The following is a 24305-nucleotide window of genomic DNA, read 5'->3' as shown; positions in this document are numbered from 1 at the left end:
GGAATGTGTGACCAGTGAGGAGTTAGTGGTGGCAGCCATCTTGAAAATGGCCAGATAGGCCAAGAGGAAATATGATGGCAATATCTGGAGGGGGGGATCAATGAGCAAGAAATAAGCTATCCCAGAACATCTAGGTGCTAAAAAGTAAAAGAAAAGAGGTTAGATGTTTGGGAAAGGAAGACAATTTTCCAACAACAAGACCTTTTCCCCACAAAGTGAAGACATTACCACAAAAAGGGAGAAACTTTGGAGGAACAAAGAGAAGCACCAGTAATTAAGGCTAACTGAAGGCTCTAGGAGAAGAAATTAAGATGACTAAAGGGATGAAAGAAGAGCTCCAGGCCAATATTAAGGATATTAAAAGTGAAATTAGTCAGATTACTAAGGAAACAATTTAGGTAGAAACTGGGTCACATAAACAATTGACATATTCACCAATCCAGATTATAGACTCAAAATAAATTAAACAAGAGTGTGAATTCAAACTAGTGGACACAGAGAACACAGAAACAATCTAAGGATTAAATATATTCTGGAGGATGCTAAAAAGAATCTTCTTGGAATGGTGAATGGTATTTTCCAGATTATTACAACTGGCAGTGAGGAATATATTTGTAGTGTGACTATGGCACATAGATCCAAAATCTGAGAGGTGTTTGTTCATCAACCACCACTGACAGCAATGAGGGAGAACCACTGATGATTTGCAAGCACGTGATTAACATCTTCTGGGATATGGCAATATCTACTCTTATAAAATGAAGAAGACTGAGCCAAAGAGATATACCACCAAGACTATAGGACAGAGTGAGGGGAGGAGGAGTGATCCAAAGATAGAACATGGTGAGAGTATGGGTTAGGGCCTCGGTATTATATTTTGTAGGGCTATAAAAATAAACACTGCAGTTAAAGAGAAACAGTGAGGGAAAACAACAGGATTTTAAATAAATTCTCTGAATTTTTTTTACCTAAAATTTAGAAAATACTAAAGTTTCAGAATTACACTTCAGATATGGAATTTGATACACAAAATTACACTAGAAAGATCTATTCATGGAAAAGTCCTGATCTCCTCATAGTATACTGATTACTCTAGAAGTTAAGATCTCTTTTTTCCATAAATGTTACAAGACTCTAAAAGAAGTCACTTGGGAACAATGGAAAAAAATCTGGATGAAAACCAAACGCCTCTATATTTGTGTAATCAGTAAGGAAAATTATTACAAAATCCTTTATCAGTATACTTCACTCCAATTAAACAAAGAAAATTGTATACAAGGGGGAGTTATACATCCTGGAAAAGATGGTGGGACTGCTCTTAGGGTATGTCTACACTACAGCATTAATTTGAGTTAACTTAATTCGAAATAGTTAATTCAAATTAAGCTAATTTGAAATAACGCATCTATATACAAAAACGATTTCAAAATAGCGTTTTGCTATTTCAAAATAGCGTGTCCACACTGAGTGGACCCTGAACCAAAGTTAAGGCTGGCTGGAACCAGTGCCAGCAGGGCATCAGGTTAGGACTTAGTGTGTGGGGCTGCTCCTTGAAGCTAACTGAGTTCTGTGCTTAAAGGGACTCTACCTCTACCCCGGACAGACAGTTCTCAGGATTCTCCGCTTGCTTGTCTATCTCAATGAGGAACAGCAAAGCAGTCCTGTCTTGGAGTGCCCTGAGTGCCCACAATCGGGACACCACAACACTCAGCCACATGGAGTCAGAGCTGCCCCTGGGCATGCTGGTGCATCTCGTGGGGTCATTGCCATCAGCCCAGCTGCACTTGCTGCAAGCTGCCATCCAGAGGGGTCCATCGGGGGGCTGTCAGGATCCAGGAGGCCCTGCAGGAGAACGTCCACCCTGAGGAGCCCTCAGAGCCTCCTTTGTCCTCCCCACCAAGGGCTCGTGCCCCATTCCTCCCTCATGTCTTTCCACTTACCCCTCCCTAGCCCCCCTTCCTGATGTCAAATAAACGACACTTTTTTTCAAAAATAGAAACTGGGATTATTCAACAAAACTGGGGGGCTACGTCTACATTGGCCCCTTCTCCGGAAGAGGCATGTTAATTTCCAACTTCAGAATAGGGAAATCCGCGGGGGATTTAAATATCCCCCACGGGATTTAAATAAACATGTCCGCCGCTTTTTTTCCGGCTTGGGGAAAAGCCGGAAAAAAGTGTCTAGACTGGTGCGATCCTCCGGAATAAAGCCCTTTTCCGGAGGATCTCTTATTCCTACTTTGGAATAGCCGGGGAGACTGGGGAAAGGAGGCGGGAGACAGGAGAAGAGAGGGTAGGAGAGGGGAGGGGGAAAACTGAGAGGAGGGTGCTGGGGGACTGGGCGGGGGACGGCTGGCTGGCACTGGCTGCCCGGCTCAGAGTGGGTCGGGGCAGAGACTGCTGGCAGGCCTGGATCTGGCACGTGCAGTCTGGCCAGAGTCTACCCATTTAAGGGCTCCGGGGCTGGGGGAGAGGAGAGGAGTTTTCCTGGTTTGGCCCAGAGTTGCTACCAGGGGGAACTGGGAAGGGCTAGAGGCCAGCTAATTTAAATTAAGTGTCTATACAGCACTTATTTCGAATTAGCTATTTCGAATTTGGCGTTACTCCTCGTAGAATGAGGTTTACCAAATTCGAATTAAGCGCTCCGCTATTTTGAATTAAATTTGAAATAGCGGATTGCATGTATAGACGCTATTAAAGTTAATTCGAAATAGTGGCTGTTATTTTGAATTAACTTTGCAGTGTAGACATACCCTTAGATAACAGTATTTTGGAGAAAAACGGCAAACAAAAATTTCAAGATAACTAAAGTTAGGCTACCCACAGAAAAATATTGGTTCTATTAGGTTACAGTTCAAAGGAAGTTGTTGATTCAGAGAAAAACCCACTGATTACACAATTACTACCAGGAGCCAGATGCATGATAGTTCATTTTTTTGAAAAGGACAAATTTAGAATAGATACCATTATAAATAACAAAAATATTTACAAGTACTTTAAAGAAAAACTTCCTTCTGTCACTCACTGGTTTTGTTTGTCACTTACCTCTGTGCTACAATTTTGCTCCATATTGGCTAGGTTTTTTTTAAAGGCACAGCGTAAAGCTTCTAGCCTAGGTGGAGAGGATGCTAAGATGGCTTTAAGCTATTTTAGACCCTGCACATCTAGATCTGTTAGGGCACTGCCCAGAATCTCTGTAGCAGTGTGCATTGTGGCCTTTCACTTGACATACCGCTTCCCCAACCCCACCTTTGGTATATTGGCAAAGCAAAGACTTGTGAGAGGGTCTTTAAGATATAGCCTTATAGCTGTGGGTGCTGTGCCTCCCAAAGGGAAACCCAAACCCTCCTGCAGTCAGATCCTGTACGTACAGAGCCCCTTTATGACCCTTGGGTCCTTTTACACAATGGAAAGGGGCCAGAGTAGGGTTGAAGATCTCACTCACCCTCTATTTTTTTGGTATTTTAATGTTAGTGTAGTCTTCATTTGTACCTTAATGATACCACTGCAGTGGCATTTTGAACACAGCTTTTGGATTGGCTTGCAGGGGTTATAGCTTTGTGTCAGGAGTCCCTCCTAGATATATGGTATCATTTTTATACCTTTATGTCTCTTTTTACATAAGAAATATGAAATGATTGGCCAGTTTTTGGCAAATATTGCACTTCACAGGAGGTTTGAGGCATTCAGTCTTTTGTCTAACACTGAACAATGCACCTAGAACATTCAGTAATCCCCTTTTAACGCCCTGCCAACTGGATTTTATTGCTTAATTATTTTACATGCCACACATTAATTAAATTAATCTAGTCTGTACATGCTATAGCACTGTTTACAATAGAATCTGCAAATACCTGAGTAGTATATCTCATGATTAAAGATAAGTTCTTAAATGCCAACTGTGCACGTAGAAAGTTTGAGGTACAGATACACAGATGACCCAAATTACCTCAAGGGCTGTGACTGCTGGGAATAATTAACTCAACATTAGCATTTCTAAATAACTTTTTCTGTTGGGTAGAGTTAATGCCAAGTCTTGCCAATTCATATAGAATCTAACTTTGCTTTAGGGTGTGGTGAGTTCTGTGCATTTGAAGTTTCCCATAGGAGAGTAAAAAAACTGCCCCTCCTGAGTCTGAAATAATAAGTGGATTACACAACTTCTGCTCTGTTGTGCAGGTGAGGACACTCATTAGCTGAATCTGAGTTTGGATTCTGCCATGGGAAGTTCTCTCAACTTAGTTGCATATTAAAGTCTTTAAAGTAGCTTCTAGTACCTATACCTGGTCCATCCATGCAGAATGTACCTGTTGTGCTGCTCGTTCTCTGGATGGGTGGGATTTTCAAAAACTCCTCACAGAGTTAGGTGCCTAAGTTCCACTGAATGTGAGTAGGTCTTAGGCTTTCAAGAGCAGTGTTCCATGTAAGCTGAGCACTTGAGCAGCTACCCAGGAGAGTTTCAAATACTGACCAGCTGATTAGTGGAGTGCCCAGAGCTCCCACAAGTGGCATCATGTGTTTTTATGGTGGTGCACATCTGCTTGTGCCTTAGTGCACATTACAAAATTTATTCTGCACACAAATGGAAAAAATTAGAGGAGATACTATACAGGAGTTTCCAACATATTTAAAAATTTCTGACCATCTTTCCTACAAAATCCTACTGAGTCAGAATGGCAGTTTCATACCTACTCAGCCCTCGGTTGACCCCAATTTACATGAGCACCTAGTGTGCAAAGCAATGGCAAAAGGGACCCAATATGTTGTATATTAATATTATCAGACATTTGTTTGTGAAATTTTAAGAATGATCAACACAAAGTTGCTGTCTACCTTTACTGACATATCTCCATGTTATTCACCACGAGAAACTAGGGTCACTCACCAGCAAATTACAGTGAGAGAAAATCTGTGTAGTTGAGAAACTGTCCTGTTAACTTGTGTTCAATATTAATGAACAGCAAAAATAAGATAAGAATGGACAGTTCACATTCATAGTCGGATGACCTGTGGTATCTGCTTCTTACGTCTAAACCAGCAAGAAAGGCAAGGTGGATGAGATAATGTATCTTTTACTACATCAACTTCTGAGACAGTGAGTCCACTGGGGTGAAGCCTTGTTTCTTGCATTTCCTCAGGAAGTGGAAGTTGCAGTTAAGTTTTGCTCCCTTTTTCTTCACACTGTGGAGTTTCCATTTCAGAGGGCATAATATAGTATTTTCCATGGTTGTTTGCAGTGTTTTATCTGTGTGTATTGGTGCTGACTCCATGGGTCCTCCAGGTCTGGAACACCCATGGGAAAAAACTTTGAGTGCTGAGCATCTATTGGCAGCCAGCATATCCCCTTTCTCCCAACAGCTTCCACCTGCCACAGATGGATCAGCTGTTCTGTGGCATGCAAGAGGCACTGGGGTGCTTGGGGAAAAGGAGAGAATGGTGTGGAAAAAGATGGGTGTAGGAAGAAGTGGGATAGAGGCTTGGGGAAAGGGATTGAGGGGACTGGGGACTGGAGCAGAGCTGTGTGAGGGGCGGGGGTCATGCTCCCTCCAGCATATTAGAAAGTCAGCATCTCTCGCTGTGTGAGCCAAAGGATATTTAGAAAGTGAAGTGTCAGTCACACTTCCATGACAAATACAAGTTTTCACAGTACAGGTTGATCCTCTCTAGTTTGGCACTCTCAGGACCTGACTGGTGCCAAACAGGAGAATTTTCTGAACCACAGGAGGTCAATACTACCAACACTTCCACTGCTTATTGGACCGTTAGAAGACATTTAGGGGTAAATGAGAGCTAAATAATAGCACAGAATCCTGAGAGTCAGGACCGGTGGCTCTAAACAAACTTTATGGGACTGCGGGAAACTTGGCAACACTCATGATAAGTGGACATTGGATAACTAAAATCATGCCAAACTACAGATGTTGCTGGATAAGAGAGTGCCAGACTAGAGAGGTTCAACCCGTAGCTTACAAATCAGATGATGACTGAATATGTACAGCGGGGCCAACATGGCTACAAAAACACTGCAACCATCAGTAAGAGTAACACTGCAACAGGAAAATAGGGCATGCAGAGTGGAGATGAATGGCTTATTTATTGCCCCGTGATCATTTTTTTAAATAAGATGAATACATTTACCCTAAAGAGTTTATCAAGCTCCCCTTTCTTTTGGCTTGCTGCCTGATTAGTAACGCGTATCTCTAAATATCTTCCATATGAGTGAGTTTTGGAGTTGCTGTTATGAGTACACCTCCATCAAAGTGACTTCACAGGTCCCAATGATTCATAAACTAGTTAGGTACCTGAGAGTTCCAGTATTTGCAATATTCATTTTAGTTGCTACTTAGAAAATGTTAATGGGGAGGGGAGGAGTTGAACCCATGATAACGTAACTAGCCTATGCAACTGTGACAGCTTACCTACGTAATGACATCTACTCAGAGTGTCACCAAGGAGCTCAGAGGGGAAATTGCTCACAGCTGTACTAAGCAAATAACTGAATGGCCAGGGAAATTGGCATGTATCACTTTAGTGCTGCTAAGCACTGGAATAAATTGCCCAGGGAGGCTGTGGAATCTCTCTCTCTGGAGATTTTTAAGAGAAGGTTAGACAAACGCCTGTCAGGAATGGTCTAGATATTACTTAGTCCTACCATGAGTGCAGGGGACTAGATGAAATGTCCTCTCAAAGTCCCTTCCAGTTCTATTAGTCTATGATTCTCTTCATACTTTACTTTTGGAAGTACAGGAGACAGGTTCTGCTTGCACCTTGAGGACGTGGAATCAACAGTGCAGATTCAATCTGCAAACTAATGTGATATCTACTCCAGTTTGGGAGAACATTTGTACAGTGTATGATTTTTAGGAGTTCCCAATTGATTTTGCAGAGTAATACATACTATTAGAAATGTCACACTGCACAATGACAGCATAGAATTGTTGGGTCTGTGTGAGAGAGCATTAACTCTGAAATTTCAGAGCAAAGAATGAATGGATTATTAATCCCTTTTGTAATTGTAAAATGGGGAGGAATATAGGAAAAGTCAGCAAAAAGCATCGTTTATCATCAAAGCTTACACTTATGGCTTCATATATGGTATTATTTAAACCCATCCAATATACTAAGGTGTTGTGCTCTTTTCTCTTTTAAACTATTTTTATGCACGTAGTTCCATTATTTATTGTGCATTTGTTCTTCAGTACAGCCTTTCTTTATTTAACAAAATTTTGCCTGAGTATCATGTATGATATCATATCATATGACGTAGTACCTCAGATAATAGTTTGTTTTCCCCTTATGCATTAGTATGTGAGATCTTCTTTTTAAACTGACTATATGAAAAGTAATTAACTTCCCCTCTCTTTACCTCAGTTTCCCTATCTGGAAAATAAAGATAGTAATGTTTACTTATCGCAGAAGGTTGTGATGAGGTTTAGTACACTAACATTTGCAAGGTGCTTTAAGATCCTTGCATGGAAAATTACTACAGAAATGCAGAATATCATTATCACCAGTAAAAATATCTTTATAACAACATAGCAATTACTATGCATTGAATATTTTGGGGACAGTAAGAACTACAAGCAAATCACCTTGTTTTTACCTCACTGTTTGCTGATACCTGTGTATTTAGCATGAGTTACCATTGCATGCACACCATAAACCCTTGATTTGCTGTTGCCAACCATACGAGGTAGAAGAGCCTCAAATATCTGTTCCAAAGTGTCTTCATTTTAGTTATATATTAACAGCCACAATGGTTGTACATTCACATACTCAGACATCGTCTGACTTTTAAGGTAATATGAAAACTGAGGTTTCCCGCTGCAAATATTGATACAAACAAATTCATTTGTGTTGATTTTTATCAAAAATTCAAAATTTTAATATTTCACCAAAATATTAAATCAAATATTTTTTAGGGAAAACAAATACAATTGATTTGGTAGTAATTCACAGAAGTTCTAAGTCAATTGCCTCATGTCCCCATTCCCATGTATGGGCAGGTTTCTCAGATGACATTACAGCTATGATGCACCATCATTTCTATCAAACTGTGCTCCTGCTGTTCACCATGGGAAGTCATGACAATGGTGCATAATGGAAAAAATCTTTGTGTGGGTATATGTGTGTGTGTGTGTTTAAATAAAAAAAGCCCATGGAAAACATTTTGTAAAAAATTCCATTTGCTCAAAAATGCATTTTTCCATCATAAAGCAGTTTTGATTAAAAAAATAATTGACCATTTCTGGTGTTATTTATGCAGAGTAATTCTTCACCTATTGTATTCTTTTCTGATTTTCAACATCTCTGCTAATGCATCTCAGCAATATCTTTCCCCCTTTCAGTCTGATAAAGGCAAAGGAATCTTTCTTGTTTGCTTTCTGTCACTAACATTTGCTTCATTTTTGGTCTTCACACCAGTTCATTTTGCTTTCTAATATTTCATTTCTTTACCCTGCAGATTTCTCCTTTGTGTTGTGATCTGTCAAAGGGATATAATAAGTGTCAGTATGTCTCAGTTAATACTGCACTGAACAATAGGCCTAAGAGTTGAAAATAATTTAAAAAAAGTCACTGCACATATCAGATAATGAAGAGCCTATCTGAGCAGCTGGACTCTCCAGAATTAGATTAATATTCCATGGGTCTGCTTATTTTTACCAACATGTGTATTCCTAAAAGTCAATGCTCATTTTATAACTTTCATTGCACATTTGTGTATTACTGTCACTACGCATTTCTTAAGCTCCATCTACCCTGCATCTGGAACTAGCTTGTTTCTGAAAATGCAGTTAAAGCTCCTAAATCGCATAGGCGCTTCTGAAAATGTTACCCAAAACTATGTATGAGACATTATTAAATACCTTATAACAGCTTCTTTTCACTATACAATCACACAACTCCTTTATATAAGAACATAAAAAAGGCCATGCTGGGTCAGACCAAATATCCATCTGCTAGGTGCTTCAGAGGAAATGAATAGAAGAGGTAATCATCCACTGTGGCCCATTCCCAGCTGCTAGCAAACAGAGGCTAGGCACACTTCAGAGTATGGTTTTGCATCTCTGGGCATCCTGGCTAATAGCCATTGATGGACCCATCCCTTATGAATTTATCTAGTTCCTTTTTAAACCCTATTATCACCTTCGTTTTTACAACATCCTCTGGCAAAGAGTTCCACAGGCTGACTGGGCATTGTGTGAAGAAATGCTTCCTTTTGTTTATTCTAAATCTGCTGACTATTAATTTTGTTTGGTGATCCCTAGTTTTTTTGTTACGAGAATGAGCAAATTAACACTTTCTCCACACCAGTCATAATTTTAAAGACCTCTATTATATCTCCTCCTTAATCATTGAAAAATATTTCCTTTATCGTTACTTGATAGACTACTTTGAGAGCGCTTTCATGTGAAAACAAAATGCAGGACAATGTAGCACTTTAAAGACTAACAAGATGGTTTATTAGATGATGAGCTTTCGTGGGCCAGACCCACTTCCTCAGATCAAAAAAGATTTTTTTGATCTGAGGAAGTGGGTCTGGCCCACGAAAGCTCATCATCTAATAAACCATCTTGTTAGTCTTTAAAGTGCTACATTGTCCTGCATTTTGCTTCAGCTACCCCAGACTAACACGGCTACATTTCTATCACTATTCTTCATGTGAAAAGTACTACATAAAATAAACCCAATTTCCATTCTCCGTGATTACATTCATAATTTCCCTAAGAGCTATGTTTTATTTAAAAAACTTGTCAAATTTGAAAAGCATAGTAAATCCATGATGACTGTATCAAATGAACTGCTAGCAATCCAGGTGACCTCTCAGATTATTCCTGATGAATTTCATCTTGCACACAGTTGAAATTCTGATCACCATGTTTACGCTGCGTACTGATTTTTTTTCACTGACTGGGCATTCTATATTTCATGTCTGTCTCATGGTTTTGGCTCTAATGCATCCTTCTTGAACTTTTGATTACATTTTTAAGTTCGTTGTTAATCTACTTCAGCTTTGTTTTCTCCCCTTGTGAATATGTTGCTTTGTGGCACACATTACCCATGGGATACACTTATTTATCTTTGAACACTTTCTATTTGCACTCTGTCTTCTTTCTGTCCATTGCAACGTCTCATTTGATTTCCATCAAAGCTGTTTTGTTTATTTCCTCTTGAAATTCAATGTCTTTATTTATCCCCTAGATGCTGTCACTATTAGTCATAGATCAAGGATAACTAATTTAAACATGGTTATTATTATTCAGAAATTCTCTGTACCTCACTGTGTCCTTTGGGTTACTCAGAACAAACCCTGGAAGTTTGGGATGGCTGATTAACTTCAAAAAGTAAACAATTTGGGAACCCATCTCAGACTTTATAAACAAACAAACAAACAAACTAGATACTAAATATGTAGTTAATTAGCATGTAGAAACCCCAGTAATAAACTAGGACCAATTGTGCTAGCTGCTGTACAAACTGAACAAAAAGACAGCCCTTCCTCCAGAAACTCAGGGAGAGTCTAAACTATACCCCTCTGTTGGCAGAGGGATGTAAATTAGACACATCAGAAGTGCAAATGAAGTGGGAATTTAAATATCCAGTGCTTCATTTTCATAATCGCATTCTGGCGCTGTTTCAAACAAGTGCCATTTTGAAACCGAAACCGCGATTTAGATATGGTTTTTCCAACAACAGGGCGATTTTTCAAAAGATCCTGTACTCCTCATTTTCGAAAAATCACCCTGTTGTTGGAAAAACCGCATCTAAACCACGGTTTCAGTTTCGAAATGGCACTTTTTCGAAACAGCACCAGAACACGATTATGCAAATGAAGCACGGGATATTTAAATCCCCACTTCATTTGCACTTCAGATGTGCCTAATTTACATCCCTCTGCCGACAGAGGGATGTAGTTTAGACACATCCTCGCTGTTTAAGCAAGATTCATCTTTTGATAACAAAACCCTCAACAATTGGATATAGCCAAAGGTGGGCCACTCCAAGAATTTGGTAAATTGTCAAGTGGCTGCACTCTTCCGTGATGTTAATTGAGAAGGTGCAGGCTCTGGAGGGTGCAGAAAGGAGCTTGGGGTAGGGGATTGGGGTGCAGAAGGGTCTGGGGGTCTGGAAGCAATATGGATGTAAGAGAAGATTCTGTCCTGGATGAGTGGAGTAGTACCCACTGCAGGGTCTGGTATGGTACTGTGACCTGGGGCAGGGGTACAGGGATTTGGGTTGGGACCTAGGCAGGAGTGGGTGGTAACCTGGGGAAGGTCATTGGGGTGCAGAGTCTGGGAGGCTTACAAGTGCAGGAGTGGTGGTGCAGAGAGTTTGGGTTCTGACTTGAGTCATGAGTGAGTGGGGGAGGTAGAGTGTTGGTAGAGGAAGGGGGTAGGGAGCTAGGTGCAGGCTCTGGCTGGGCAGTGCTTACCTTATGCAGGTCCTGGCCTGTAGTCCAGTGAGTCTCTTAGGCAAGCTTCCCATTTTCCATACCCTGCAGGCAGCTCAAAATGGCTGGTCCATATGATCTCTGTGTGCTCTGCATCTCTTGAGCAGGGATAGGCCTCCTCTTTGCACTACCTGTACCACAAGCATGGCCCGGAAGCTCCCAATTGGCTGGTTTCTGGCCAATGGGAGTTGTGAGCACATGACCTCCTGCAGCCCACTGCTTTCAACATTATGCAGGGGTGGGGCAGACAGGAACCTTGCCTGAGGCTCCTGTTGAGCCACTGGCTAGATCCAGCAGTTTGGGGAGCCAGATCCAACCCATGGGCCATATTTGCCCATTTCTGGCCTAGCCCATTGTCTTGTGTGGGAACACCCTGGACTTACGTGAAGTTTCAACTTGAATAGAAAAACAACCTTTATAACAGGCTCTTTCTCTCTGGTACCAAAATCGCAGATCTGCATGTTCCTGGCTCCTTTGATGGTTTAGATCTGGATCCAAAATTTGCAGCTAGAGCTCCATCCTTCAGACTTTAACAAATATCCAGGGAAAACTCTTCTTGGAGAGATCAAAGGTGAAATTTTTTCAATAGGTATATAGGTAGGGCACTCAGTGAAAGCAGTGAAGGACACATACACCCACAAGTGTGACTTTGTGAGGGGCAAATGAGCAAATGTAAGTTGGTTTTGCGAACAGGAGCAGCAAACAGGGAGTTTTGAGAGGGAGTTCTCCAGGTAAAGGAGGAGCAAATATGGGACCCTTGAGGTAAGTGACTGTCTGTATGGTGTGTTTGGGGTTACTTGCTGTGTGATGAGCTTGTGTTTGTCTGTTTGTTTTGTTTTGTTTGAAGGAGCGTGTGCTGTTGCCAGCAGCAGGAAGCTGTGAGCTTCTAAAGGTTTGAAATCTAGAAGCATCTGTTAATTGGCTGAGCCTTAGTCAGGGGGCAGGGCTATCAGGAAGGTCAGGGCTTTATAAAGCAGTGAGTCAGTGACCAGGGAGCTTTGTGAACAGGAGGGCCAACAGGGAGTTTTGAGAGGGAATTGGGAGGGGGCCGAGGTACACTTGCCATTCTTTATAGTTTAGTTTAAAAATTTTAAATCAGGAAGTTTTGATTAACTAGAAACCCTATCAATAACCTAGGTAACTATAGGAAAGAATGCAGGCGGGAGCCCAGCAGCAGAGTGGGGGCTATCCTGTTTATTACGCTCAGTGTAGCATGTATCATTACCTGCCCTATGGACAGGGGCGTATGTGTTAATTTGGTGCAAGGAGCTCCTGGCCCTCAGAAACAGCGTATGGGCTTTGGAGGCCAGGGTGGCTGAACTGGAGGAGTTGAGGGAGGCAGAGATGTACGTAGGCTTTCCGGGACACTGTAGAATTGTCCCACCTCTAGTCAGACAGCTCCTGTGCTGTTAAGGAGGATAAAAGGCTCAGGGAAGGAGAGCAGTCAATGGGAGCAGAGGGAAACCTTCCCATAGTTGGGACCATCCTTCCAGATGTTGGGGTATCCTCTTGCACTGAGGTTACCTCTCCGGAGGAGGGAACTCCAGTCACTAGGAAAAGGCAGTTGTTAGTAATGGGAGATTTGATCATTAGAAATGTAGATAGCTGGGTTTGTGATGACCGGGAGAACCATATGGTGACTTGCCTGCCTGGTGCAAAGGTTGCGGATCTCTCGAGGCATCTAGATAGACTTCTGTGTAGTGCTGGGGAGGAGCCAGTGGTCGTGGTACATGTAGGTACCAATGACAAAGGGAAGGGTAGATGAGAGATCCTGGAGGCCAAATTTAGGCTGCTGCTAGGAAACAGACTGAAATCCAGGACCTCTATGGTGGCATTCTCAGAAATGCTTCCAGTTCCATGTGCAGGGCCAGGTAGGCAGGCAGAGCTTTAGAGTCTCAATGCGTAGATGTTACGATGGTGTAGGGAGGAGGGGTTTAGCTTTATAAGGAACTGGGGACACTTTTGGGATAGGGGGAGCCTATACAGGAAGGATGGGCTCCACCTATACCATAGTGGATCCAGACTGCTGACACTTAACATTAAAAAGGTCACAGAGCAGTTTTTAAACTAAGAGATAGGGGAAAACCAATTGATGCGGAGGAGCACATGGATCGGACAGAGAGGTCTCTTAGAGGAGATTCTCTAGGTTTTAGTCAGGAGGAAAGGATGGAAGAGGATAAAGTATGGGCCAGATCAGATTAAAAACATTCACATAAAAAAGAATCTGACACATCAGAAAAGGGAAGACAACTAAACAGTGACAAGTTTTTAAAGTGCTTGTATACAAATGCTAGAAGTCTAAAAAATAAGATGGGTGAACTAGAGTGCCTCATATTAAAGGAGGAGATTGACATAATAGGCATCACAGAAACTTGGTGGAGTGAGAACAATCAATGGGACACAATCATTCCGGGGTACAAAATATATTGGAAGGACAGAACTGGTCGTGTGGGTGGGAGAGTGGCACTATATGTGAAAGAAAATTTATAAACAAATGAAGTAAAAATCTTAAATGAATCAACATGTTCCATAGAATCGCTATGGATAGTAATTCCCTGCTCTAATAAGAATATAACAGTAGGGATCTATTATCGACCACCTGACCAGGACAGTAATAGTGACTATGAAATGCTAAGGGAAATTAGAGAGGCTATCAAAATAAGGAACTCAATAATAGTGGGGGATTTCAACTATCTCCATATTGACTGGGTACATGTCAGCTGGTATAGGAACCCAGAAGGGGAGAGGCAATTCTCGATTTAGTCCTGAGTGGTGCGCAGGATCTGGTCCAAGAGGTACCTATAACAGGACTGCTTGGAAATAGTGACCATCATATATTAACATTTAACATTCCTGTGGTGGGAAGAACCTCTCAGCAGCCCAACACTGTGGCATTTAATTTCAAAAAGGGGAACTATGCAAAAATGAGGAGGTTAGTTAAACAGAAATTAAAAGGTACAGTGACTAAAGTAAAATCCCTGCAAGCTGCATGGACACTTTTCAGAGACACCATAATAGAGGCCCAACTTAAATGCATACCCCAAATTAAAAAACATAGAAGAACTAAAAAAGAGCCACCGTGGCTTAACCACAATGTAAAAGAAGCAGTGAGAGATAAAAAGACTTCTTTTAAAAAGTGGAAGTCAAATCCTAGTGAGGTAAATAGTAAGGAGCATAAACACTGCCAAATTAAGTGTAAAAATGTAATAAGAAAAGCTAAAAAGGAGTTTGAAGAACAGCTAGCCAAAAACTCCAAAGGTAATAACAAAATGTTTTTTAAGTACATCAGAAGCAGGAAGCCCGCTAAGCAACCAGTGGGGCCCCTGGACGATTGAGATACAAAAGGAGCACTTAAAGACGATAAAGTCATTGTGGAGAAACTAAATGAATTATTTGCTTCAGTCTTCACAGCTGAGGATGTTATGGAGATTCCCAAACCTGACCCATCCTTTGTAGGTGACAAATCTCAGGACTTGTCTCACAATGAAGTGTCGTTAGAGGAGGTTTTGGAATTAACTGATAAACTTAACAGTAACAAGTCACTGAGACTGGATGGCATTCACCCAAGAGTTCTGAAATAACTCAAATGTGAAATTGCAGAACTATAAACTATGGTTTGTAACCTATCCTTTAAGTCAGATTCTGTACCCAATGACTGGAAGATAGCTAATGTAACACCAATATTTAAAAAGGGCTTTAGAGGCGATCCTAGAAATTACAGACCGATAAGTCTAATGTCAGTACTGGGCAAATTAGTTGAAACAATAGTAAAGAATAAAATTGTCAGACACATAGAAGAACATAATTTGTTGGGCAAAAGTCAACATGGTTTCTGTAAAGGGAAATCCTGTCTTATTAATGTATTAGAGTTCTTTGAAGGGGTCTTATGTAAATTAAGTTGTCATGGGATAAAAGGGAAGATCCTTTCATGGACTGACACCTGGTTAAAAGACAGAAAACAAAGGTAGGAATAAATAGTACATTTTCAGAATGGAGAGGGATAACTAGTGGTGTTCCCCAAGGGTCAGTCCTAGGACCAATCCTATTCCACATATTCATAAATGATCTGGAAAAAGGGGTAAACAGTGAGGTGGCAAAGTTTGCAGACTATCCTAAACTGGTAGTCAAGGTAGTTAAGACCAAAGCAGACTGTGAAGAACTTCAAAAAGATCTCACCAAACTAAGTGACTGGGCAACAAAATGGCAAATGAAATTTAATTTGGATAGATGTAAAGTAATGAACATTGGGAAAAATAACCCCAACTATACATATAAAATGATGGGGGCGAATTTAGCTACAAATAATCAGGATAGAGATCTTGGAGTCCTCGTGGATAGTTCTGAAGACGTCCATGCAGTATGCAGCGGTAGTCAAAAAAGCAAACAGGATTTTAGGAATCATTAAAAAAGGGATAGAAAATAAGACGAAGAATATCTGATTGCCCTTATATAAATCAATGATACACCCACATCTGGAATACTGTGTACAGATGTGGTCTCCTCATCTCAAAAATATATACTGGCATTAGAAAAGATTCAGAGAAAGGCAACTAAAATGATTAGAGGTTTGGAACGAGTCCCATATGAGGAGAAATTAAAGAGACCGGGACTTTTCAGCTTGGAAAAGAGGAGACTAAGGGGGAATATGGTAGAGGTATATAAAATCATGAGTGGTGGGGAGAAAGTGCATAAGGAAAAGTTATTTACTTGTTCCCATAATATAAGAACTGGAGGCCACCAAATGAAATTAATGGGCAGCAGGTTTAAAACAAATAAAAGGAAGTTCTTCTTCACACAGTGCATAGTCAATCTGTGGAACTCCTTGCCTGAGGAGGTTGTGAAGGCTAGGACTATAACAGGGTTTAACAGAGAACTAGATACATTCGTGGAGGTTAAGTCCATAAATGGCTATTAGCCAGTATGGGTAAGGAATGGTGTCCCTAGCCTCTGTTTGTCAGAGGGTGAAGATGGATGGCAGGAGAGAGATCACTTGATCATTACCTGTTTGATTCACTCCCTCTGGGGCACCTGGCATTGGCCACTGTCGGCAGACAGGGTACTGGGCTGGATGGACCTTTGGTCTGACCCAGTATGGCCATTCTTATGTTCTTATGCAGACCTACTTACATATATTTTTTCAATAAGTATGGAAAGGTAAATACAAGGCTATCTGTAACAGCAGAGAGTTCTCTTGCACAAAAAGTAATCCCAATTCTAACCTTATCACTGATCTATCCTTTTAACTTATGCAGTAGCACTTGTATTTTTTTTATTGGTGTTAAAGAATAGGGCAAGACACAAACTGGCCCTAAAGCTGATTTAGGACAATAAAACCAAAGTAGGGAGATGAGTAAGTATTTGAGTGCTGTCACAGCAGCTCCTGCAAATCCATCCTTCTTTTCTTCAAGGATAGAGGGCATAGTGAAAGAAAAAAAATAGCTCTAAGTCCTAATCTTCATACAAGCTTGTGCCATTTTATTGAAACAGGTGCAACTCTTTGAGTAGACACTTTTATTTCACTTTAAGAGTGGTTTATTTTTGTTGAGCTTAATACTATTCTCAGCTGACTGAGCAAAGCCAAAAGAAGCCACTCTTAAGTTGCAGTTACAGCATTCACATAGGGGTTTGCACCAGTTTAACTAAATTAATTTAAATTCAGGGCATGTCTACACTAGGAAATTATTTCAAAATAATTATATTTAACTTAATAACTACTGATTTTACAAATTCTAAATAGCATGTCCCCATTACGGGAAAGCCTCAAAATTTAGTCTGAGGCAGGTTTTGTTAATGTGGACACGGTACCTCAACTTAAAGTTCCAGGAATAGAATAATAGAATCATAGAATACTAGGGCTGGAAGGGACCTCGAGAGGTCATCGAGTCCAGTCCCCTGCCCTCATGGCAGGACCAAATACTGTCTAGACCATCCCTGTTAGACATTTATCTAACCTACTCTTGAATATATCAGGAAGCACGGGGAGTAATTATTTCGAATTACTTTGGGGAGTAGTTATTTCGAAATAGTGGCAAAGGAGAGTCATACTACTGCAATTTCAAAATAACTATTTTGAAATTAGCATTATTTCCTGAGAAAAGTGGGAGTATGGATTTTGAAAGAATGGGTTTGGTAGTGTGGATGCTCTGCTTATAAATTCGACCTAAGACGCAATTAATCTAAAAATCTATAGAATTCAATATAGATGATTCTGTTCTTTTATGTTTCTTTGAATTCTATAGGAGGAATACAATTCCCTATTGAACTCCATAGGACTTTTCTATAATGCAATCTGCCAGCTTCATAGCCAGGGTTGTCCTATACATCACATGCTAACTGTGCACTATTTGAATTAATTTTGGGGCTATGATAATGATACCTGTAGTCCTCTGGACTGGCTTAGGCATGAGCAGCTCTGACATCTTAGACCTTTCCCTCCCAAGTGAGCCAAGAGTCTTGCTACATGATACACTTTGAATTGTATTGTAAACATTACCGTTAATGTGGGTTACGTACACAGATTGAGGACCAGATATCTTTTAGGTAGCAAATAGAAGCATAATTGTGAAGCTTTAAACAAAGTGATTATGGAAGAAAACCCTTCTGGTGCATATGACACGCTTTTGGAACTTTGCAGCAAGTGGAAAACAAGGAACATGCTCACCAGACTATCTGGTAGCTTCTACTATGTTCTGAAAGCCGCATAAGATAGAATTCAGGCTGCTCTGCCAGATTAATGGGCTGATTTTAGCAACTTATTATGAAAAAGACAAGAATCCAGTGCTGGCATAAACCAGTGAAATTCCCACTGACTTCAGTGAAAATTGCACCATCTTAGTGTAAGGCTAGACCCCAAAGATTCTTTTGAAATCAACTCTTTGTAATTACAAGACTTAGACAGTGTTTGGCAGGGGTGAGATGAAACCCTTTCTCCAATCAGCGTAGAGAGACCAAGTGCCTGGCCCTCCTGGAGGAATTGCCAAGGAAGCCCATTGTAGGGGAATGGGTTGGGATGTAACAGGGATGATTTTCCCCACTCTGATCCTGAATGAATTATAAGGAGAGTGTTGGGGGCATATGCTTGATCGGAAAGCTTGAAAGGAGAGAGAACAAATGTTCCTTGGAGACAAATGGAGAGGAAAAGGAAGACTTAAAAAGTCAGGTGGATTTGGCCTCTTAGTGGCTAAGAAGCACTACTGCCTCATGGGAGAGCTGTTGCCTGACAACCCGTGTTCCCTGTAACCTGAGTGCTTGGGTGAGATTCAGGAGAGATTCAAATGCTGCCCAGCTGATTAGCAGAGCACCCATAGCTTCCCACAGCCAGTTGCATGGTTTCTACTAGTAGTGCACATCTGTACATGTCTCTGTGCACATAACAAAACTTATTCTACACACAAATGGAAAAAATTAGAGGGATCATTGCTGAGAATGCCACCTTTCTAAGAACTATTGGCTGGAGAAAATTACTTTATTTTGGATTTGCAGTGGGACACACTGCGCTGCGTTACTATTTCTTTCTGGATATGTCTACATTAGAGTTTTGTCAGAAAAACAGCTGTTTTTCCAATAAAACCTGAGTTACATCCCCCACTGCAATTGTGTTCTTCTGAAAGTAAATTGAAAGAACAGGGGGCGTTTTCCAGTTTGGTAATCCTCTTTCTACGAGGAAGAAGCCTTTTTCTGAAAGAGTTCTTTCAGAAAAAGGTGTGTGTGGATGGGGAAGAGGGAGTTCTTTTGAAAGAAGAGGAAAGAGGAAAAAGCACAGGTGTCTTGGTGGCCACTCTGTCCATAGTAATCACAGCTGAAATGTGAGATAGCGTCCATTAAGTGTGGATGCTATCTTTTGAAAAAACAGATTGCTTTTTCGATGCACTTTTGTGTGTGGGCGCTCTCTTTTGGAAGAAGTTTTTTCGGAAGCTCTCTTCCGAAAAAAGGTTCTTCCGAAAGCAGCCTGCAGTCTAGACATAGCCTCTTATGTTTAAACTCTGGCAGTAAAAAGTACTGGATTTGAATGTGACTCTGAGCACAAGAGACCTTGCTGTGCAGAAGCAGCTGGTTGCTGTGCAAGGGTCAGTCCTCAAGAAGAGGGGTAGGCTACTCACTTCCAACAAATTTCAAGAATACTTTTATGCACTTGATCCCCAGTACCCCAGGATCCTTCCCCCCCCCCCCCCCCCGTGCAAGGCCTCTGTGTTAGTACACAGGCAAAACCTTATTACTTTCACTAGTGAGACATTTGCTTTTACACTTCTGTGCTGAAGCCTCTTCAAATGCTTTGAAATACATTTCAGCTTTAAAAGATTTTTGTGATTTATTATTTACTTAGTTCCCAAGGTGCCCATGGCCTTTTTCAGCTAATGTGACAGGCCACAGCCTCAGGAAATTTACTATGTAGACTAGCTTCCACCTAACAAGGGACGGCATTAAGCAAAGGGAGGGGATGTGGCATTAAGAAGACTAAAATGGTGAGAGATTGTGCAATATGCTTCCGATTAGTATGTGACTTGAAGCTCCTTGGCTCTTTGCTTGTTTTGTTTGAATATAGCTGAAGGAGTTTCTAGAATTAAGGCAGGGAAGGAAGATTTTTTTTGCCTGCCTGGAAAATGTCATTCAAAAGAAAATAACATGTGACATTTACCATATGATAGTACCTCAAGTTGTGTGTTCGTTGTATAGATGAATTTGCTTGAAATGTAAATGCAAAATGGGACTGTCAAGGCCAGCATAAATTGAACAATTAAAGCTCACAGATAAATCTGGAACAGTGAAGGGGAAATTGTTAGGCTTCCAGTGACCTATGTAGCCAGTGAAAAAACTAATCAAAGAGGATAAGTTAACAGGAGGAAGTGAGCAACACCACACTCTTTGGTCATATATGCACTGCCAATAAATATACTTGTATTTGTTTCTACAACTTAGCTTGTTAGTGGAGGCAGATCAGTTCGGCGCTGATTTACAGTGTTCACAGTTATGTGACAAACAATCGGATGTTTTAGAGGACTAGTGTCAATAATTACTACACCCATACTTTTGATAGATCATGCTTCCAAAGGTAGAAGATAGAAGCATTCCCCAAAATCCACACTGGGCTCTTAGCTCCCTTAATCACACTCCACACTAGAAACTTAAAAAACTGCAAATAGTCTAGTAGCACCTTAAAGACTAACAAAAATGTAGACTGTATCATGAGCTTTTGTGGGTAAAAGCCAAGTTTTGCCTATGAAAGCTCATGATAACATCCACATGTTTTGTTAGTCTTTAAGGTCCTAGTAGACTATTTGTTGTTTTTTAAGTTTTTTCCTGCTACAGACTAACCTCTCTGAAACTCCTCACTAAAACAACCCAATGCTTCTCAAATTGTCCAAACTGGTTTTACAAGTTTTCATGTCCTGTCTTGCTGAGCTACTGGATAGAGATAGGGATGGTGGAAATCCTGGACACTCAGGGTACATTTACACAGCAGGGCTAAAGTTGCATTAAGCTGTGCAACTTCAGCTACATTAATTGCTTAGCTGAAGTCAAAATAGCTTAATTTGGCTTTTGGTGCTGTCTACACAGCAGGAAGTCGAAGGAAGAACACTTTTCCTTTGACTTCTCTTACTCCTTGTGAAATGAGGGTTACAATGAATCGGAGTAAGAAGTCCTCCAGCTCGACATTATTTCAAAATAAAGGCTTGTAGTGTAGACGTGCGCTATGTTATTTCGGAATAACATGAGTTACTCTGAAATAATGCTGCTGAGTAGACAGCCTCATTTTGATGTTGGTAATGCTGTAGTCTTTTGTCTTTTTTTCTTGTTTATTTTAAAGATATATCTGGCAAATTTTTGGAAGGCATAAATGGACAAAACCATTTAAGTTTGTCAGTGTTCATGAGTGGCATGCCAAAATTCCCGATGCATGCACGCAAGTCAGAGTTGTGTGTGAATGAAGGTAATATATTTACACATAACACGCCCCAGTTAGCACATATGTACTAAGGAGCTGATCTTCAGTTGGAAGTACAAAACAGAAGACCCACTAACTTCAGCAGAGTTCTGTTAATTTATACTAGTTGAGGACTCTGGCTAGTAATGTTTTGCATGTAAAATTTTGCATATGCAAATACATGGGCTTAAGTTTCTAACCCATCTTGTAACTATTTAAGCCTATGCATTTAATGCATACACAGCATTCATGACCCAGTTTGGTGTATGTGACTGAAAATAAGTCATGTTTCCCAAATGAGATCTTAATAAAAATAATCGTTAACAATTGATTAGCATTTCTCCTGCAACAGTGGGGAAAAGGACAACAGAGTGACCAAAGAGGAGCAGAAGTTTTGACTTTGCTCATCCACCAATGCTGCCTGAGAAGCACCACTGCCTAGATTGTAGATAGTGAAGGAGATGATATGACCTAGAGGAGGTGAACCTCTAGCAGGGTGAGCTTTTAAAAATCTATTTGGCAGGTTGGAAAATTACTTTAAAATCACCAAGATTTTTTACTTTGTATTTTAAAAACTGTGATTTAAAATTCTTCTTTCAAGGATGAGCTTTAAGGAAACTATTAAGAAGGATGGTCGCAACATTGTTTAGGACAGGGGACTTGACTTGATCTCTCGAGGTCCCTTCCAGTTTTATTATTCTGTGGATTCTGTGGTTCTATGAAACTATGCCCATGCTCTGCCACAGATTTCTTGTATGATCTTGGACAAATCACTTCATTTCTGTGGCTCAGTTCTCACCTATAAAATGGGAACAATAGCTATTCCCTACCTCATGGATCAGGGTTGTGAGTATAATTGTATAAAATAGTGTGCTCAGATGCTGAAGTAAGGAGTGGGCATAAAAGAACCTTATTGCACCATTTTTTAAAAAGAGAGAGAATATATATTAGGAGTCATCTCTCTTTTTTTTTTTTTTTTGCAGGGTTGTATAAATTACTTATGTTCTGGGGCGTCTGTCAGTGGCAATTGCAAAGAGCTACAGCGAATGCTTTGTGAAAAGCCCTTCAAGGTATTATATGCTCTGGTGTTCAGCAGATACCAGTCTGTGTAATGCTGCAGCAAAAGGTCTCGCTCTCCACTGTAAAATCACCACAGGTTCTCTTTTCAACAACTGTGCTTTGTACCTGGCCCACAGATGAGAAGAAAGAAGAGCATCTTGAGGAGTAATTTGTAAAATTTAAAAAGACTGTTTATTCACACCAGGCAATCTGTGAACCTGAGCTTGCAAACCCTTATTTATGAGACTGCTTCCACTGACTTCACAGGATTGCTTGTATGAGGTATGCCTGCTTAGGTGGGAAAAGACTGCAGGGGTGGGTGCTAATATAATAAAAATCTGCTTAATTGCTTTTCTGGACTGTGACCTCAGGAAGTACAGTGGCTGCTGTTTCGGGCCTGAGACTAGAATACCAGCTGCAGACTGCTAAGGAGGGCTTAGTCCTTCCTACCCAGAAGTTGCAAGTAAAAATGACCTCCCCTGCCCTACTATGCATAATTACCTGCACAAACCCCCCAACTAATCAGGATTTGTGAAAGGGGCTGCATTTCAATGATCTCAAAGTTACTTTCAGTTGTGTGCTGAAGAGCTTAATCCTACTGGCTGCAAAGCACTGAGCTCTAAGTTGTGTTAAGTACTTGTCAGTGAGACCACTTTCACATAAGTGTATGTGTACACTTTTGGTGCTGTGTAGAGTATAGATGCTGTACACCAAGCTAGCAGGGATACAAAGAGAAGAGCACACAGTGAGGCACTGTTTTGGTGAGTTGAAAAGAGTGCCTTGTATGTCTGAACTCTAGGGTACATATCCTACATGAGTCTCTATTTGCCCAAACAATGCCTCCCATGTCTATACTGCGTTTCTAGCCTGGTAGGGTCCTGCTGCTTCCCTACTGCTGGAGTTTTTCCTGACCAGTGAAAGACTCCAGTTGCAGAGAAAGACTCTGGTAGAGGGAAGGCAGCTGGGATTTCTTGTAGCCACACATAGGCTATACCCTGTCAAAAGTGTAAGCTAGGTCTTAGATGACTAGATTACATAGATTTGTAAATGGGAATGGTGAGTCACCAAACCTCAAAGCACCAGTTCCATGCTGTGAGGGGAGGGGAAGAGCAGGGCTGGATAATGAAAGGGGCTGCAGGCCAGGGTCCCAAGCTAAGTGAGAGCCTTTTAGCCCAGGGCCCTGAGATGCAGCCACTAAAGCCCCTGCATGCTATGTTCTTGGCCAGCTCTGCCTGGCAGGAGGATGGGGGAGCAAGGCAGCTCCATGTGCTACCATTCCCCCTCCCTTCCAGGCTGGAACCACATGCTTTGCCAGTAGTTCAGGGAAGCTCTGTCTCTGTGCTCACCTTCAGACTTTTCCCCGCCACTCCCATTGGCTGCGATTTCTGGCCAATGGGAGTGGCAGAGGTGGAGTTTGCAAACAGAGGACAGTGCAGAATCACCCATTCTTCCCTGCCATATGGGAGCTACACCAGGTAAATAATCCAATGCCCAACCCCCTCCTGCACTTTCACACCTGCCCACACCCTGCATCTCCATCTAGAAGCCAGGGCCAGAAGTGTTGCTGGGCAGGTGGTGATGGCGGGGAGCCAGGAAATGGGTGCCAGCAGCCAGCAGGGAAGTGCTGACCTCTCCTGGTCCAGCAAATTCCTCGGCTCGGGATTGCTCAGTGGTCAGAGGATGCCAGGCCAGAAAGGGTCTAGCCTGTCTTCATTTTATGTGAGAGATCTTATGAGATTTCCCGCCCAGTTCTTTATGCAGGGATTTGGCTATGTTTCAGGGAATCATCCGCACCTTTGAATGTTTATCCAAACCAAAGCTTTAAAATGTAACAAGGGATCTGTTATTTTTAAAATGGCAACAGTAATGTAAA

This window comes from Pelodiscus sinensis, chromosome 3 (assembly GCF_052426305.1).
Source record: "Pelodiscus sinensis isolate ZL-2025 chromosome 3, ASM5242630v1, whole genome shotgun sequence".
Taxonomy (NCBI): Eukaryota; Metazoa; Chordata; order Testudines; family Trionychidae; genus Pelodiscus; species Pelodiscus sinensis.
The sequence above is the reverse complement of the archived record's forward strand: the minus strand, read 5'-3'. Positions refer to the sequence as shown.